This window comes from Anopheles funestus, unplaced genomic scaffold, assembly GCF_943734845.2.
Source record: "Anopheles funestus unplaced genomic scaffold, idAnoFuneDA-416_04 scaffold_8_ctg1, whole genome shotgun sequence".
In the NCBI taxonomy this organism is placed as follows: Eukaryota; Metazoa; Arthropoda; class Insecta; order Diptera; family Culicidae; genus Anopheles; species Anopheles funestus.
In genome coordinates this window covers 585,418-602,407 of record NW_026045349.1, presented here as the reverse complement: position 1 = coordinate 602,407, position 16,990 = coordinate 585,418, and positions in this window count along the sequence as shown.

Genomic DNA, 16,990 nt, shown 5'->3' with positions numbered 1-16,990 from the left:
GCTAATGTGTCTTGGCTAATGTGTCTTGGCTAAGGTGTCTTGGCTAAGGTGTCTTGGCTAATGTGTCTTGGCTAAGGTGTCTTGGCTAAGGTGTCTTGGCTAAGGTGTCTTGGCTAAGGTGTCTTGGCTAAGGTGTCTCGGCTAATGTGTCTTGGCTAAGGTGTCTTGGCTAATGTGTCTTGGCTAATGTGTCTTGGCTAATGTGTCTTGGCTAAGGTGTCTTGGCTAAGGTGTCTTGGCTAAGGTGTCTTGGCTAAGGTGTCTTGGCTAAGGTGTCTTGGCTAAGGTGTCTTGGCTAAGGTGTCTCGGCTAATGTGTCTTGGCTAAGGTGTCTTGGCTAATGTGTCTTGGCTAATGTGTCTTGGCTAAGGTGTCTCGGCTAATGTGTCTTGGCTAAGGTGTCTTGGCTAATGTGTCTTGGCTAATGTGTCTTGGCTAAGGTGTCTTGGCTAAGGTGTCTTGGCTAAGGTGTCTTGGCTAAGGTGTCTTGGCTAAGGTGTCTTGGCTAAGGTGTCTTGGCTAATGTGTCTCGGCTAAGGTGTCTTGGCTAATGTGTCTCGGCTAAGGTGTCTTGGCTAATGTGTCTTGGCTAAGGTGTCTTGGCTAAGGTGTCTTGGCTAAGGTGTCTTGGCTAAGGTGTCTTGGCTAAGGTGTCTTGGCTAAGGTGTCTTGGCTAAGGTGTCTTGGCTAATGTGTCTCGGCTAAGGTGTCTTGGCTAAGGTGTCTTGGCTAATGTGTCTTGGCTAATGTGTCTCGGCTAAGGTGTCTTGGCTAATGTGTCTCGGCTAAGGTGTCTTGGCTAATGTGTCTTGGCTAAGGTGTCTTGGCTAAGGTGTCTTGGCTTAGGTGTCTTGGCTAATGTGTCTTGGCTAAGGTGTCTTGGCTAAGGTGTCTTGGCTAAGGTGTCTTGGCTAAGGTGTCTTGGCTTAGGTGTCTTGGCTAATGTGTCTTGGCTAAGGTGTCTTGGCTAATGTGTCTTGGCTAAGGTGTCTTGGCTAAGGTGTCTTGGCTAAGGTGTCTTGGCTAATGTGTCTCGGCTAAAGTGTCTTGGCTAAGGTGTCTTGGCTAAGGTGTCTTGGCTAAGGTGTCTTGGCTAAGGTGTCTTGGCTAAGGTGTCTTGGCTAAGGTGTCTTGGCTAATGTGTCTCGGCTAAGGTGTCTTGGCTAAGGTGTCTTGGCTAATGTGTCTTGGCTAATGTGTCTCGGCTAAGGTGTCTTGGCTAATGTGTCTCGGCTAAAGTGTCTTGGCTAAGGTGTCTTGGCTAATGTGTCTTGGCTAAGGTGTCTTGGCAAATGTGTCTTGGCTAAGGTGTCTTGGCTAAGGTGTCTTGGCTAAGGTGTCTTGGCTAAGGTGTCTTGGCTAAGGTGTCTTGGCTTAGGTGTCTTGGCTAATGTGTCTTGGCTAAGGTGTCTTGGCTAATGTGTCTTGGCTAAGGTGTCTTGGCTAAGGTGTCTTGGCTAAGGTGTCTTGGCTAAGGTGTCTTGGCTTAGGTGTCTTGGCTAATGTGTCTTGGCTAAGGTGTCTTGGCTAAGATGTCTTGGCTAATGTGTCTTGGCTAAGGTGTCTTGGCTAAGGTGTCTTGGCTAAGGTGTCTTGGCTAAGGTGTCTTGGCTAAGGTGTCTTGGCTAAGGTGTCTTGGCTAAGGTGTCTTGGCTAAGGTGTCTTGGCTAAGGTGTCTTGGCTAATGTGTCTTGGCTAAAGTGTCTTGGCTAATGTGTCTCGGCTAAGGTGTCTTGGCTAAGGTGTCTTGGCTAAGGTGTCTTGGCTAATGTGTCTCGGCTAAAGTGTCTTGGCAAATGTGTCTTGGCTAAGGTGTCTTGGCTAATGTGTCTTGGCTAAGGTGTCTTGGCTAAGGTGTCTTGGCTAATGTGTCTTGGCTAAGGTGTCTTGGCTAAGGTGTCTTGGCTAAGGTGTCTTGGCTAATGTGTCTTGGCTAATGTGTCTTGGCTAATGTGTCTTGGCTAAGGTGTCTTGGCTAAGGTGTCTTGGCTAATGTGTCTTGGCTAAGGTGTCTTGGCTAAGGTGTCTTGGCTAAGGTGTCTTGGCTAAGGTGTCTTGGCTAATGTGTCTCGGCTAATGTGTCTCGGCTAATGTGTCTTGGCTAATGTGTCTTGGCTAATGTGTCTCGGCTGAGGTGTCTTGGCTAAGGTGTCTTGGCTAATGTGTCTCGGCTAAAGTGTCTTGGCTAAGGTGTCTTGGCTAAGGTGTCTTGGCTTAGGTGTCTTGGCTAAGGTGTCTTGGCTAAGGTGTCTTGGCTAAGGTGTCTTGGCTAATGTGTCTTGGCTAAGGTGTCTTGGCTATTGTGTCTTGGCTAAGGTGTCTTGGCTAAGGTGTCTTGGCTAAGGTGTCTTGGCTAAGGTGTCTTGGCTAAGGTGTCTTGGCTAATGTGTCTTGGCTAAGGTGTCTTGGCTAATGTGTCTTGGCTAAGGTGTCTTGGCTAAGGTGTCTTGGCTAAGGTGTCTTGGCTAATGTGTCTCGGCTAAAGTGTCTTGGCTAAGGTGTCTTGGCTAAGGTGTCTTGGCTAAGGTGTCTTGGCTAAGGTGTCTTGGCTAAGGTGTCTTGGCTAAGGTGTCTTGGCTAATGTGTCTCGGCTAAGGTGTCTTGGCTAAGGTGTCTTGGCTAATGTGTCTTGGCTAATGTGTCTCGGCTAAGGTGTCTTGGCTAATGTGTCTCGGCTAAAGTGTCTTGGCTAAGGTGTCTTGGCTAATGTGTCTTGGCTAAGGTGTCTTGGCAAATGTGTCTTGGCTAAGGTGTCTTGGCTAAGGTGTCTTGGCTAAGGTGTCTTGGCTAAGGTGTCTTGGCTAAGGTGTCTTGGCTTAGGTGTCTTGGCTAATGTGTCTTGGCTAAGGTGTCTTGGCTAATGTGTCTTGGCTAAGGTGTCTTGGCTAAGGTGTCTTGGCTAAGGTGTCTTGGCTAAGGTGTCTTGGCTTAGGTGTCTTGGCTAATGTGTCTTGGCTAAGGTGTCTTGGCTAAGATGTCTTGGCTAATGTGTCTTGGCTAAGGTGTCTTGGCTAAGGTGTCTTGGCTAAGGTGTCTTGGCTAAGGTGTCTTGGCTAAGGTGTCTTGGCTAAGGTGTCTTGGCTAAGGTGTCTTGGCTAAGGTGTCTTGGCTAAGGTGTCTTGGCTAATGTGTCTTGGCTAAAGTGTCTTGGCTAATGTGTCTCGGCTAAGGTGTCTTGGCTAAGGTGTCTTGGCTAAGGTGTCTTGGCTAATGTGTCTCGGCTAAAGTGTCTTGGCAAATGTGTCTTGGCTAAGGTGTCTTGGCTAATGTGTCTTGGCTAAGGTGTCTTGGCTAAGGTGTCTTGGCTAATGTGTCTTGGCTAAGGTGTCTTGGCTAAGGTGTCTTGGCTAAGGTGTCTTGGCTAATGTGTCTTGGCTAATGTGTCTTGGCTAATGTGTCTTGGCTAAGGTGTCTTGGCTAAGGTGTCTTGGCTAATGTGTCTTGGCTAAGGTGTCTTGGCTAAGGTGTCTTGGCTAAGGTGTCTTGGCTAATGTGTCTCGGCTAATGTGTCTCGGCTAATGTGTCTTGGCTAATGTGTCTTGGCTAATGTGTCTCGGCTGAGGTGTCTTGGCTAAGGTGTCTTGGCTAATGTGTCTCGGCTAAAGTGTCTTGGCTAAGGTGTCTTGGCTAAGGTGTCTTGGCTTAGGTGTCTTGGCTAAGGTGTCTTGGCTAAGGTGTCTTGGCTAAGGTGTCTTGGCTAATGTGTCTTGGCTAAGGTGTCTTGGCTATTGTGTCTTGGCTAAGGTGTCTTGGCTAAGGTGTCTTGGCTAAGGTGTCTTGGCTAAGGTGTCTTGGCTAAGGTGTCTTGGCTAAGGTGTCTTGGCTAAGGTGTCTTGGCTGAGGTGTCTTGGCTAAGGTGTCTTGGCTAATGTGTCTCGGCTAAAGTGTCTTGGCTAATGTGTCTTGGCTAAGGTGTCTTGGCTAAGGTGTCTTGGCTAATGTGTCTTGGCTAATGTGTCTTGGCTAAGGTGTCTTGGCTAAGGTGTCTTGGCTAATGTGTCTCGGCTAAAGTGTCTTGGCTAAGGTGTCTTGGCTAAGGTGTCTTGACTAAGGTGTCTTGGCTAAGGTGTCTTGGCTAAGGTGTCTTGGCTAAGGTGTCTTGGCTAAGGTGTCTTGGCTAAGGTGTCTTGGCTAATGTGTCTTGGCTAAGGTGTCTTGGCTAAGGTGTCTTGGCTTAGGTGTCTTGGCTAATGTGTCTTGGCTAAGGTGTCTTGGCTAAGGTGTCTTGGCTAAGGTGTCTTGGCTAAGGTGTCTTGGCTTAGGTGTCTTGGCTAATGTGTCTTGGCTAAGGTGTCTTGGCTAATGTGTCTTGGCTAAGGTGTCTTGGCTAAGGTGTCTTGGCTAAGGTGTCTTGGCTAATGTGTCTTGGCTAAGGTGTCTTGGCTAAGGTGTCTTGGCTTAGGTGTCTTGGCTAATGTGTCTTGGCTAAGGTGTCTTGGCTAAGGTGTCTTGGCTAAGGTGTCTTGGCTAAGGTGTCTTGGCTTAGGTGTCTTGGCTAATGTGTCTTGGCTAATGTGTCTTGGCTAAGGTGTCTTGGCTAAGGTGTCTTGGCTAATGTGTCTCGGCTAAAGTGTCTTGGCTAAGGTGTCTTGGCTAAGGTGTCTTGGCTAAGGTGTCTTGGCTAAGGTGTCTTGGCTAAGGTGTCTTGGCTAAGGTGTCTTGGCTAAGGTGTCTTGGCTAAGGTGTCTTGGCTAATGTGTCTTGGCTAAGGTGTCTTGGCTAAGGTGTCTTGGCTTAGGTGTCTTGGCTAATGTGTCTTGGCTAAGGTGTCTTGGCTAAGGTGTCTTGGCTAAGGTGTCTTGGCTAAGGTGTCTTGGCTTAGGTGTCTTGGCTAATGTGTCTTGGCTAAGGTGTCTTGGCTAATGTGTCTTGGCTAAGGTGTCTTGGCTAAGGTGTCTTGGCTAAGGTGTCTTGGCTAATGTGTCTCGGCTAAAGTGTCTTGGCTAAGGTGTCTTGGCTAAGGTGTCTTGGCTAAGGTGTCTTGGCTAAGGTGTCTTGGCTAAGGTGTCTTGGCTAAGGTGTCTTGGCTAATGTGTCTCGGCTAAGGTGTCTTGGCTAAGGTGTCTTGGCTAATGTGTCTTGGCTAAGATGTCTTGGCTAATGTGTCTTGGCTAAGGTGTATTGGCTAAGGTGTCTTGGCTAAGGTGTCTTGGCTAAGGTGTCTTGGCTAAGGTGTCTTGGCTAAGGTGTCTTGGCTAAGGTGTCTTGGCTAAGGTGTCTTGGCTAAGGTGTCTTGGCTAATGTGTCTTGGCTAAAGTGTCTTGGCTAATGTGTCTCGGCTAAGGTGTCTTGGCTAAGGTGTCTTGGCTAAGGTGTCTTGGCTAAGGTGTCTTGGCTAAGGTGTCTTGGCTAATGTGTCTCGGCTAAGGTGTCTTGGCTAAGGTGTCTTGGCTAATGTGTCTTGGCTAAGATGTCTTGGCTAATGTGTCTTGGCTAAGGTGTCTTGGCTAAGGTGTCTTGGCTAAGGTGTCTTGGCTAAGGTGTCTTGGCTAAGGTGTCTTGGCTAAGGTGTCTTGGCTAAGGTGTCTTGGCTAAGGTGTCTTGGCTAAGGTGTCTTGGCTAAGGTGTCTTGGCTAATGTGTCTTGGCTAAAGTGTCTTGGCTAATGTGTCTCGGCTAAGGTGTCTTGGCTAAGGTGTCTTGGCTTAGGTGTCTTGGCTAATGTGTCTTGGCTAAGGTGTCTTGGCTAATGTGTCTTGGCTAAGGTGTCTTGGCTAAGGTGTCTTGGCTAAGGTGTCTTGGCTAATGTGTCTCGGCTAATGTGTCTTGGCTAATGTGTCTTGGCTAATGTGTCTCGGCTGAGGTGTCTTGGCTAAGGTGTCTTGGCTAATGTGTCTCGGATAAAGTGTCTTGGCTAAGGTGTCTTGGCTAAGGTGTCTTGGCTAAGGTGTCTTGGCTAAGATGTCTTGGCTAATGTGTCTTGGCTAAGGTGTCTTGGCTAAGGTGTCTTGGCTAAGGTGTCTTGGCTAAGGTGTCTTGGCTAAGGTGTCTTGGCTAAGGTGTCTTGGCTAAGGTGTCTTGGCTATTGTGTCTTGGCTATTGTGTCTTGGCTAAGGTGTCTTGGCTAAGGTGTCTTGGCTTAGGTGTCTTGGCTAAGGTGTCTTGGCTAATGTGTCTTGGCTAAGGTGTCTTGGCTAAGGTGTCTTGGCTAATGTGTCTTGGCTAAGGTGTCTTGGCTAAGGTGTCTTGGCTAAGGTGTCTTGGCTAATGTGTCTTGGCTAATGTGTCTTGGCTAATGTGTCTTGGCTAAGGTGTCTTGGCTAAGGTGTCTTGGCTAATGTGTCTTGGCTAAGGTGTCTTGGCTAAGGTGTCTTGGCTAAGGTGTCTTGGCTAATGTGTCTCGGCTAATGTGTCTCGGCTAATGTGTCTTGGCTAATGTGTCTTGGCTAATGTGTCTCGGCTGAGGTGTCTTGGCTAAGGTGTCTTGGCTAATGTGTCTCGGCTAAAGTGTCTTGGCTAAGGTGTCTTGGCTAAGGTGTCTTGGCTTAGGTGTCTTGGCTAAGGTGTCTTGGCTAAGGTGTCTTGGCTAAGGTGTCTTGGCTAATGTGTCTTGGCTAAGGTGTCTTGGCTATTGTGTCTTGGCTAAGGTGTCTTGGCTAAGGTGTCTTGGCTAAGGTGTCTTGGCTAAGGTGTCTTGGCTAAGGTGTCTTGGCTAATGTGTCTTGGCTAAGGTGTCTTGGCTAATGTGTCTTGGCTAAGGTGTCTTGGCTAAGGTGTCTTGGCTAAGGTGTCTTGGCTAATGTGTCTCGGCTAAAGTGTCTTGGCTAAGGTGTCTTGGCTAAGGTGTCTTGGCTAAGGTGTCTTGGCTAAGGTGTCTTGGCTAAGGTGTCTTGGCTAAGGTGTCTTGGCTAATGTGTCTCGGCTAAGGTGTCTTGGCTAAGGTGTCTTGGCTAATGTGTCTTGGCTAATGTGTCTCGGCTAAGGTGTCTCGGCTAAGGTGTCTCGGCTAAAGTGTCTTGGCTAAGGTGTCTTGGCTAATGTGTCTTGGCTAAGGTGTCTTGGCAAATGTGTCTTGGCTAAGGTGTCTTGGCTAAGGTGTCTTGGCTAAGGTGTCTTGGCTAAGGTGTCTTGGCTAAGGTGTCTTGGCTTAGGTGTCTTGGCTAATGTGTCTTGGCTAAGGTGTCTTGGCTAATGTGTCTTGGCTAAGGTGTCTTGGCTAAGGTGTCTTGGCTAAGGTGTCTTGGCTAAGGTGTCTTGGCTTAGGTGTCTTGGCTAATGTGTCTTGGCTAAGGTGTCTTGGCTAAGATGTCTTGGCTAATGTGTCTTGGCTAAGGTGTCTTGGCTAAGGTGTCTTGGCTAAGGTGTCTTGGCTAAGGTGTCTTGGCTAAGGTGTCTTGCCTAAGGTGTCTTGGCTAAGGTGTCTTGGCTAAGGTGTCTTGGCTAAGGTGTCTTGGCTAATGTGTCTTGGCTAAAGTGTCTTGGCTAATGTGTCTCGGCTAAGGTGTCTTGGCTAAGGTGTCTTGGCTAAGGTGTCTTGGCTAATGTGTCTCGGCTAAGGTGTCTTGGCTAAGGTGTCTTGGCTAATGTGTCTTGGCTAAGGTGTCTTGGCTAAGGTGTCTTGGCTAATGTGTCTTGGCTAAGGTGTCTTGGCTAAGGTGTCTTGGCTAAGGTGTCTTGGCTAATGTGTCTTGGCTAATGTGTCTTGGCTAATGTGTCTTGGCTAAGGTGTCTTGGCTAAGGTGTCTTGGCTAATGTGTCTTGGCTAAGGTGTCTTGGCTAAGGTGTCTTGGCTAAGGTGTCTTGGCTAATGTGTCTCGGCTAATGTGTCTCGGCTAATGTGTCTTGGCTAATGTGTCTTGGCTAATGTGTCTCGGCTGAGGTGTCTTGGCTAAGGTGTCTTGGCTAATGTGTCTCGGCTAAAGTGTCTTGGCTAAGGTGTCTTGGCTAAGGTGTCTTGGCTTAGGTGTCTTGGCTAAGGTGTCTTGGCTAAGGTGTCTTGGCTAAGGTGTCTTGGCTAATGTGTCTTGGCTAAGGTGTCTTGGCTATTGTGTCTTGGCTAAGGTGTCTTGGCTAAGGTGTCTTGGCTAAGGTGTCTTGGCTAAGGTGTCTTGGCTAAGGTGTCTTGGCTAAGGTGTCTTGGCTAAGGTGTCTTGGCTGAGGTGTCTTGGCTAAGGTGTCTTGGCTAATGTGTCTCGGCTAAAGTGTCTTGGCTAATGTGTCTTGGCTAAGGTGTCTTGGCTAAGGTGTCTTGGCTAATGTGTCTTGGCTAATGTGTCTTGGCTAAGGTGTCTTGGCTAAGGTGTCTTGGCTAATGTGTCTCGGCTAAAGTGTCTTGGCTAAGGTGTCTTGGCTAAGGTGTCTTGACTAAGGTGTCTTGGCTAAGGTGTCTTGGCTAAGGTGTCTTGGCTAAGGTGTCTTGGCTAAGGTGTCTTGGCTAAGGTGTCTTGGCTAATGTGTCTTGGCTAAGGTGTCTTGGCTAAGGTGTCTTGGCTTAGGTGTCTTGGCTAATGTGTCTTGGCTAAGGTGTCTTGGCTAAGGTGTCTTGGCTAAGGTGTCTTGGCTAAGGTGTCTTGGCTTAGGTGTCTTGGCTAATGTGTCTTGGCTAAGGTGTCTTGGCTAATGTGTCTTGGCTAAGGTGTCTTGGCTAAGGTGTCTTGGCTAAGGTGTCTTGGCTAATGTGTCTTGGCTAAGGTGTCTTGGCTAAGGTGTCTTGGCTTAGGTGTCTTGGCTAATGTGTCTTGGCTAAGGTGTCTTGGCTAAGGTGTCTTGGCTAAGGTGTCTTGGCTAAGGTGTCTTGGCTTAGGTGTCTTGGCTAATGTGTCTTGGCTAATGTGTCTTGGCTAAGGTGTCTTGGCTAAGGTGTCTTGGCTAATGTGTCTCGGCTAAAGTGTCTTGGCTAAGGTGTCTTGGCTAAGGTGTCTTGGCTAAGGTGTCTTGGCTAAGGTGTCTTGGCTAAGGTGTCTTGGCTAAGGTGTCTTGGCTAAGGTGTCTTGGCTAAGGTGTCTTGGCTAATGTGTCTTGGCTAAGGTGTCTTGGCTAAGGTGTCTTGGCTTAGGTGTCTTGGCTAATGTGTCTTGGCTAAGGTGTCTTGGCTAAGGTGTCTTGGCTAAGGTGTCTTGGCTAAGGTGTCTTGGCTTAGGTGTCTTGGCTAATGTGTCTTGGCTAAGGTGTCTTGGCTAATGTGTCTTGGCTAAGGTGTCTTGGCTAAGGTGTCTTGGCTAAGGTGTCTTGGCTAATGTGTCTCGGCTAAAGTGTCTTGGCTAAGGTGTCTTGGCTAAGGTGTCTTGGCTAAGGTGTCTTGGCTAAGGTGTCTTGGCTAAGGTGTCTTGGCTAAGGTGTCTTGGCTAATGTGTCTCGGCTAAGGTGTCTTGGCTAAGGTGTCTTGGCTAATGTGTCTTGGCTAATGTGTCTCGGCTAAGGTGTCTTGGCTAATGTGTCTCGGCTAATGTGTCTTGGCTAAGGTGTCTTGGCTAATGTGTCTTGGCTAAGGTGTCTTGGCAAATGTGTCTTGGCTAAGGTGTCTTGGCTAAGGTGTCTTGGCTAAGGTGTCTTGGCTAAGGTGTCTTGGCTAAGGTGTCTTGGCTTAGGTGTCTTGGCTAATGTGTCTTGGCTAAGGTGTCTTGGCTAATGTGTCTTGGCTAAGGTGTCTTGGCTAAGGTGTCTTGGCTAAGGTGTCTTGGCTAAGGTGTCTTGGCTTAGGTGTCTTGGCTAATGTGTCTTGGCTAAGGTGTCTTGGCTAAGATGTCTTGGCTAATGTGTCTTGGCTAAGGTGTCTTGGCTAAGGTGTCTTGGCTAAGGTGTCTTGGCTAAGGTGTCTTGGCTAAGGTGTCTTGGCTAAGGTGTCTTGGCTAAGGTGTCTTGGCTAAGGTGTCTTGGCTAAGGTGTCTTGGCTAATGTGTCTTGGCTAAAGTGTCTTGGCTAATGTGTCTCGGCTAAGGTGTCTTGGCTAAGGTGTCTTGGCTAAGGTGTCTTGGCTAATGTGTCTCGGCTAAAGTGTCTTGGCAAATGTGTCTTGGCTAAGGTGTCTTGGCTAATGTGTCTTGGCTAAGGTGTCTTGGCTAAGGTGTCTTGGCTAATGTGTCTTGGCTAAGGTGTCTTGGCTAAGGTGTCTTGGCTAAGGTGTCTTGGCTAATGTGTCTTGGCTAATGTGTCTTGGCTAATGTGTCTTGGCTAAGGTGTCTTGGCAAAGGTGTCTTGGCTAATGTGTCTTGGCTAAGGTGTCTTGGCTAAGGTGTCTTGGCTAAGGTGTCTTGGCTAATGTGTCTCGGCTAATGTGTCTCGGCTAATGTGTCTTGGCTAATGTGTCTTGGCTAATGTGTCTCGGCTGAGGTGTCTTGGCTAAGGTGTCTTGGCTAATGTGTCTCGGCTAAAGTGTCTTGGCTAAGGTGTCTTGGCTAAGGTGTCTTGGCTTAGGTGTCTTGGCTAAGGTGTCTTGGCTAAGGTGTCTTGGCTAAGGTGTCTTGGCTAATGTGTCTTGGCTAAGGTGTCTTGGCTATTGTGTCTTGGCTAAGGTGTCTTGGCTAAGGTGTCTTGGCTAAGGTGTCTTGGCTAAGGTGTCTTGGCTAAGGTGTCTTGGCTAATGTGTCTTGGCTAAGGTGTCTTGGCTAATGTGTCTTGGCTAAGGTGTCTTGGCTAAGGTGTCTTGGCTAAGGTGTCTTGGCTAAGGTGTCTCGGCTAAAGTGTCTTGGCTAAGGTGTCTTGGCTAATGTGTCTTGGCTAAGGTGTCTTGGCTATTGTGTCTTGGCTAAGGTGTCTTGGCTAAGGTGTCTTGGCTAAGGTGTCTTGGCTAAGGTGTCTTGGCTAAGGTGTCTTGGCTAAGGTGTCTTGGCTAAGGTGTCTTGGCTAATGTGTCTCGGCTAAGGTGTCTTGGCTAAGGTGTCTTGGCTAATGTGTCTTGGCTAATGTGTCTCGGCTAAGGTGTCTTGGCTAATGTGTCTCGGCTAAAGTGTCTTGGCTAAGGTGTCTTGGCTAATGTGTCTTGGCTAAGGTGTCTTGGCAAATGTGTCTTGGCTAAGGTGTCTTGGCTAAGGTGTCTTGGCTAAGGTGTCTTGGCTAAGGTGTCTTGGCTAAGGTGTCTTGGCTTAGGTGTCTTGGCTAATGTGTCTTGGCTAAGGTGTCTTGGCTAATGTGTCTTGGCTAAGGTGTCTTGGCTAAGGTGTCTTGGCTAAGGTGTCTTGGCTAAGGTGTCTTGGCTTAGGTGTCTTGGCTAATGTGTCTTGGCTAAGGTGTCTTGGCTAAGATGTCTTGGCTAATGTGTCTTGGCTAAGGTGTCTTGGCTAAGGTGTCTTGGCTAAGGTGTCTTGGCTAAGGTGTCTTGGCTAAGGTGTCTTGGCTAAGGTGTCTTGGCTAAGGTGTCTTGGCTAAGGTGTCTTGGCTAAGGTGTCTTGGCTAATGTGTCTTGGCTAAAGTGTCTTGGCTAATGTGTCTCGGCTAAGGTGTCTTGGCTAAGGTGTCTTGGCTAAGGTGTCTTGGCTAATGTGTCTCGGCTAAAGTGTCTTGGCAAATGTGTCTTGGCTAAGGTGTCTTGGCTAATGTGTCTTGGCTAAGGTGTCTTGGCTAAGGTGTCTTGGCTAATGTGTCTTGGCTAAGGTGTCTTGGCTAAGGTGTCTTGGCTAAGGTGTCTTGGCTAATGTGTCTTGGCTAATGTGTCTTGGCTAATGTGTCTTGGCTAAGGTGTCTTGGCTAAGGTGTCTTGGCTAATGTGTCTTGGCTAAGGTGTCTTGGCTAAGGTGTCTTGGCTAAGGTGTCTTGGCTAATGTGTCTCGGCTAATGTGTCTCGGCTAATGTGTCTTGGCTAATGTGTCTTGGCTAATGTGTCTCGGCTGAGGTGTCTTGGCTAAGGTGTCTTGGCTAATGTGTCTCGGCTAAAGTGTCTTGGCTAAGGTGTCTTGGCTAAGGTGTCTTGGCTTAGGTGTCTTGGCTAAGGTGTCTTGGCTAATGTGTCTTGGCTAAGGTGTCTTGGCTATTGTGTCTTGGCTAAGGTGTCTTGGCTAAGGTGTCTTGGCTAAGGTGTCTTGGCTAAGGTGTCTTGGCTAAGGTGTCTTGGCTAAGGTGTCTTGGCTAAGGTGTCTTGGCTGAGGTGTCTTGGCTAAGGTGTCTTGGCTAATGTGTCTCGGCTAAAGTGTCTTGGCTAATGTGTCTTGGCTAAGGTGTCTTGGCTAAGGTGTCTTGGCTAATGTGTCTTGGCTAATGTGTCTTGGCTAAGGTGTCTTGGCTAAGGTGTCTTGGCTAATGTGTCTCGGCTAAAGTGTCTTGGCTAAGGTGTCTTGGCTAAGGTGTCTTGACTAAGGTGTCTTGGCTAAGGTGTCTTGGCTAAGGTGTCTTGGCTAAGGTGTCTTGGCTAATGTGTCTCGGCTAAGGTGTCTTGGCTAAGGTGTCTTGGCTAAGGTGTCTTGGCTAAGGTGTCTTGGCTAAGGTGTCTTGGCTAAGGTGTCTTGGCTAAGGTGTCTTGGCTAAGGTGTCTTGGCTAAGGTGTCTTGGCTAAGGTGTCTTGGCTAAGGTGTCTTGGCTAAGGTGTCTTGGCTAATGTGTCTCGGCTAATGTGTCTCGGCTAATGTGTCTTGGCTAATGTGTCTTGGCTAATGTGTCTCGGCTGAGGTGTCTTGGCTAAGGTGTCTTGGCTAATGTGTCTTGGCTATTGTGTCTTGGCTAAGGTGTCTTGGCTAAGGTGTCTTGGCTAAGGTGTCTTGGCTAAGATGTCTTGGCTAATGTGTCTCGGCTAAGGTGTCTTGGCTAAGGTGTCTTGGCTAAGGTGTCTTGGCTAAGGTGTCTTGGCTAATGTGTCTTGGCTAAGGTGTCTTGGCTAATGTGTCTCGGCTAATGTGTCTCGGCTAATGTGTCTTGACTAATGTGTCTTGGCTAATGTGTCTCGGCTGAGGTGTCTTGGCTAAGGTGTCTTGGCTAATGTGTCTCGGCTAAAGTGTCTTGGCTAATGTGTCTTGGCTAAGGTGTCTTGGCTAAGGTGTCTTGGCTAATGTGTCTTGGCTAATGTGTCTTGGCTAAGGTGTCTTGGCTAAGGTGTCTTGGCTAAGGTGTCTTGGCTAATGTGTCTTGGCTAATGTGTCTCGGCTAAGGTGTCTTGGCTAAGGTGTCTTGGCTAAGGTGTCTTGGCTAAGGTGTCTTGGCTAAGGTGTCTTGGCTAAGGTGTCTTGGCTAATGTGTCTCGGCTAATGTGTCTCGGCTAATGTGTCTTGGCTAATGTGTCTTGGCTAATGTGTCTCGGCTGAGGTGTCTTGGCTAAGGTGTCTTGGCTAATGTGTCTCGGCTAAAGTGTCTTGGCTAATGTGTCTTGGCTAAGGTGTCTTGGCTAAGGTGTCTTGGCTAATGTGTCTTGGCTAATGTGTCTTGGCTAAGGTGTCTTGGCTAAGGTGTCTTGGCTAAGGTGTCTTGGCTAAGGTGTCTTGGCTAATGTGTCTCGGCTAAAGTGTCTTGGCTAAGGTGTCTTGGCTAAGGTGTCTTGGCTAAGGTGTCTTGGCTAATGTGTCTCGGCTAATGTGTCTCGGCTAATGTGTCTTGGCTAATGTGTCTTGGCTAATGTGTCTCGGCTAATGTGTCTTGGCTAAGGTGTCTTGGCTAATGTGTCTTGGCTAAGGTGTCTTGGCTAAGGTGTCTTGGCTAATGTGTCTTGGCTAAGGTGTCTTGGCTAAGGTGTCTTGGCTAAGGTGTCTTGGCTAATGTGTCTTGGCTAATGTGTCTTGGCTAATGTGTCTTGGCTAAGGTGTCTTGGCTAAGGTGTCTTGGCTAATGTGTCTTGGCTAAGGTGTCTTGGCTAAGGTGTCTTGGCTAAGGTGTCTTGGCTAAGGTGTCTTGGCTAAGGTGTCTCGGCTAATGTGTCTTGGCTAAGGTGTCTTGGCTAATGTGTCTTGGCTAATGTGTCTTGGCTAAGGTGTCTTGGCTAAGGTGTCTTGGCTAAGGTGTCTTGGCTAAGGTGTCTTGGCTAAGGTGTCTTGGCTAAGGTGTCTTGGCTAAGGTGTCTTTGCTAAGGTGTCTTTGCTAATGTGTCTCGGCTAAGGTGTCTTGGCTATTGTGTCTTGGCTATTGTGTCTTGGCTAAGGTGTCTTGGCTAAGGTGTCTTGGCTTAGGTGTCTTGGCTAAGGTGTCTTGGCTAAGGTGTCTTGGCTAAGGTGTCTTGGCTAAGGTGTCTTGGCTATTGTGTCTTGGCTATTGTGTCTTGGCTAAGGTGTCTTGGCTAAGGTGTCTTGGCTAAGGTGTCTTGGCTAAGGTGTCTTGGCTAATGTGTCTTGGCTAAGGTGTCTTGGCTAAGGTGTCTTGGCTAAGGTGTCTTGGCTAATGTGTCTTGGCTGAGGTGTCTTGGCTGAGGTGTCTTGGCTAAGGTGTCTTGACTAAGGTGTCTTGGCTAAGGTGTCTTGGCTAAGGTGTCTTGGCTAAGGTGTCTTGGCTAATGTGTCTTGACTAAGGTGTCTTGGCTAAGGTGTCTTGGCTAAGGTGTCTTGGCTAATGTGTCTTGGCTAAGGTGTCTTGGCTAAGGTGTCTTGGCTAAGGTGTCTTGGCTAATGTGTCTTGGCTAATGTGTCTTGGCTAATGTGTCTTGGCTAAGGTGTCTTGGCTAAGGTGTCTTGGCTAATGTGTCTTGGCTAAGGTGTCTTGGCTAAGGTGTCTTGGCTAAGGTGTCTTGGCTAAGGTGTCTTGGCTAAGGTGTCTTGGCTAATGTGTCTTGGCTAATGTGTCTTGGCTAAGGTGTCTTGGCTAAGGTGTCTTGGCTAATGTGTCTCGGCTAAAGTGTCTTGGCTAAGGTGTCTTGGCTAAGGTGTCTTGACTAAGGTGTTTTGGCTAAGGTGTCTTGGCTAATGTGTCTCGGCTAATGTGTCTTGGCTAATGTGTCTTGGCTAATGTGTCTCGGCTAATGTGTCTTGGCTAAGGTGTCTTGGCTAATGTGTCTTGGCTAAGGTGTCTTGGCTAAGGTGTCTTGGCTAATGTGTCTTGGCTAAGGTGTCTTGGCTAAGGTGTCTTGGCTAAGGTGTCTTGGCTAATGTGTCTTGGCTAATGTGTCTTGGCTAATGTGTCTTGGCTAAGGTGTCTTGGCTAAGGTGTCTTGGCTAATGTGTCTTGGCTAAGGTGTCTTGGCTAAGGTGTCTTGGCTAAGGTGTCTTGGCTAAGGTGTCTTGGCTAAGGTGTCTTGGCTAATGTGTCTTGGCTAAGGTGTCTTGGCTAAGGTGTCTTGGCTAAGGTGTCTTGGCTAATGTGTCTCGGCTAAAGTGTCTTGGCTAAGGTGTCTTGGCTAAGGTGTCTTGACTAAGGTGTCTTGGCTAAGGTGTCTTGGCTAAGGTGTCTTGGCTAAGGTGTCTTGGCTAATGTGTCTCGGCTAAGGTGTCTTGGCTAAGGTGTCTTGGCTAAGGTGTCTTGGCTAATGTGTCTTGGCTAAGGTGTCTTGGCTAAGGTGTCTTGGCTAAGGTGTCTTGGCTAATGTGTCTTGGCTAATGTGTCTTGGCTAATGTGTCTTGGCTAAGGTGTCTTGGCTAAGGTGTCTTGGCTAATGTGTCTTGGCTAAGGTGTCTTGGCTAAGGTGTCTTGGCTAAGGTGTCTTGGCTAAGGTGTCTTGGCTAATGTGTCTTGGCTAATGTGTCTTGGCTAAGGTGTCTTGGCTAAGGTGTCTTGGCTAATGTGTCTCGGCTAAAGTGTCTTGGCTAAGGTGTCTTGGCTAAGGTGTCTTGACTAAGGTGTCTTGGCTAAGGTGTCTTGGCTAAGGTGTCTTGGCTAAGGTGTCTTGGCTAAGGTGTCTTGGCTAATGTGTCTCGGCTAAGGTGTCTTGGCTAAGGTGTCTTGGCTAAGGTGTCTTGGCTAAGGTGTCTTGGCTAAGGTGTCTTGGCTAAGGTGTCTTGGCTAAGGTGTCTTGGCTAAGGTGTCTTGGCTAAGGTGTCTTGGCTAAGGTGTCTTGGCTAAGGTGTCTTGGCTAATGTGTCTCGGCTAATGTGTCTCGGCTAATGTGTCTTGGCTAATGTGTCTTGGCTAATGTGTCTCGGCTGAGGTGTCTTGGCTAAGGTGTCTTGGCTAAAGTGTCTTGGCTAATGTGTCTTGGCTAATGTGTCTTGGCTAAAGTGTCTTGGCTAAGGTGTCTTGGCTAAGGTGTCTTGGCTAAGGTGTCTTGGCTAAGGTGTCTTGGCTAAGGTGTCTTGGCTAAGGTGTCTTGGCTAAGGTGTCTTGGCTAATGTGTCTTGGCTAAGGTGTCTTGGCTAAGGTGTCTTGGCTAAGGTGTCTTGGCTAAGGTGTCTTGGCTGAGGTGTCTTGGCTAAGGTGTCTTGGCTAATGTGTCTCGGCTAAAGTGTCTTGGCTAATGTGTCTTGGCTAAGGTGTCTTGGCTAAGGTGTCTTGGCTAATGTGTCTTGGCTAATGTGTCTTGGCTAAGGTGTCTTGGCTAAGGTGTCTTGGCTAATGTGTCTCGGCTAAAGTGTCTTGGCTAGGGTGTCTTGGCTAAGGTGTCTTGACTAAGGTGTCTTGGCTAAGGTGTCTTGGCTAAGGTGTCTTGGCTAAGGTGTCTTGGCTAATGTGTCTTGGCTAAGGTGTCTTGGCTAAGGTGTCTTGACTAAGGTGTCTTGGCTAAGGTGTCTTGGCTAAGGTGTCTTGGCTAAGGTGTCTTGGCTAATGTGTCTCGGCTAAGGTGTCTTGGCTAAGGTGTCTTGGCTAAGGTGTCTTGGCTAAGGTGTCTTGGCTAAGGTGTCTTGGCTAAGGTGTCTTGGCTAAGGTGTCTTGGCTAAGGTGTCTTGGCTAAGGTGTCTTGGCTAAGGTGTCTTGGCTAAGGTGTCTTGGCTAATGTGTCTCGGCTAATGTGTCTCGGCTAATGTGTCTTGGCTAATGTGTCTTGGCTAATGTGTCTCGGCTGAGGTGTCTTGGCTAAGGTGTCTTGGCTAATGTGTCTCGGCTAAAGTGTCTTGGCTAATGTGTCTTGGCTAAGGTGTCTTGGCTAAGGTGTCTTGGCTAATGTGTCTTGGCTAATGTGTCTTGGCTAAGGTGTCTTGGCTAAGGTGTCTTGGCTAAGGTGTCTTGGCTAAGGTGTCTTGGCTAATGTGTCTCTGCTAAGGTGTCTTGGCTAAGGT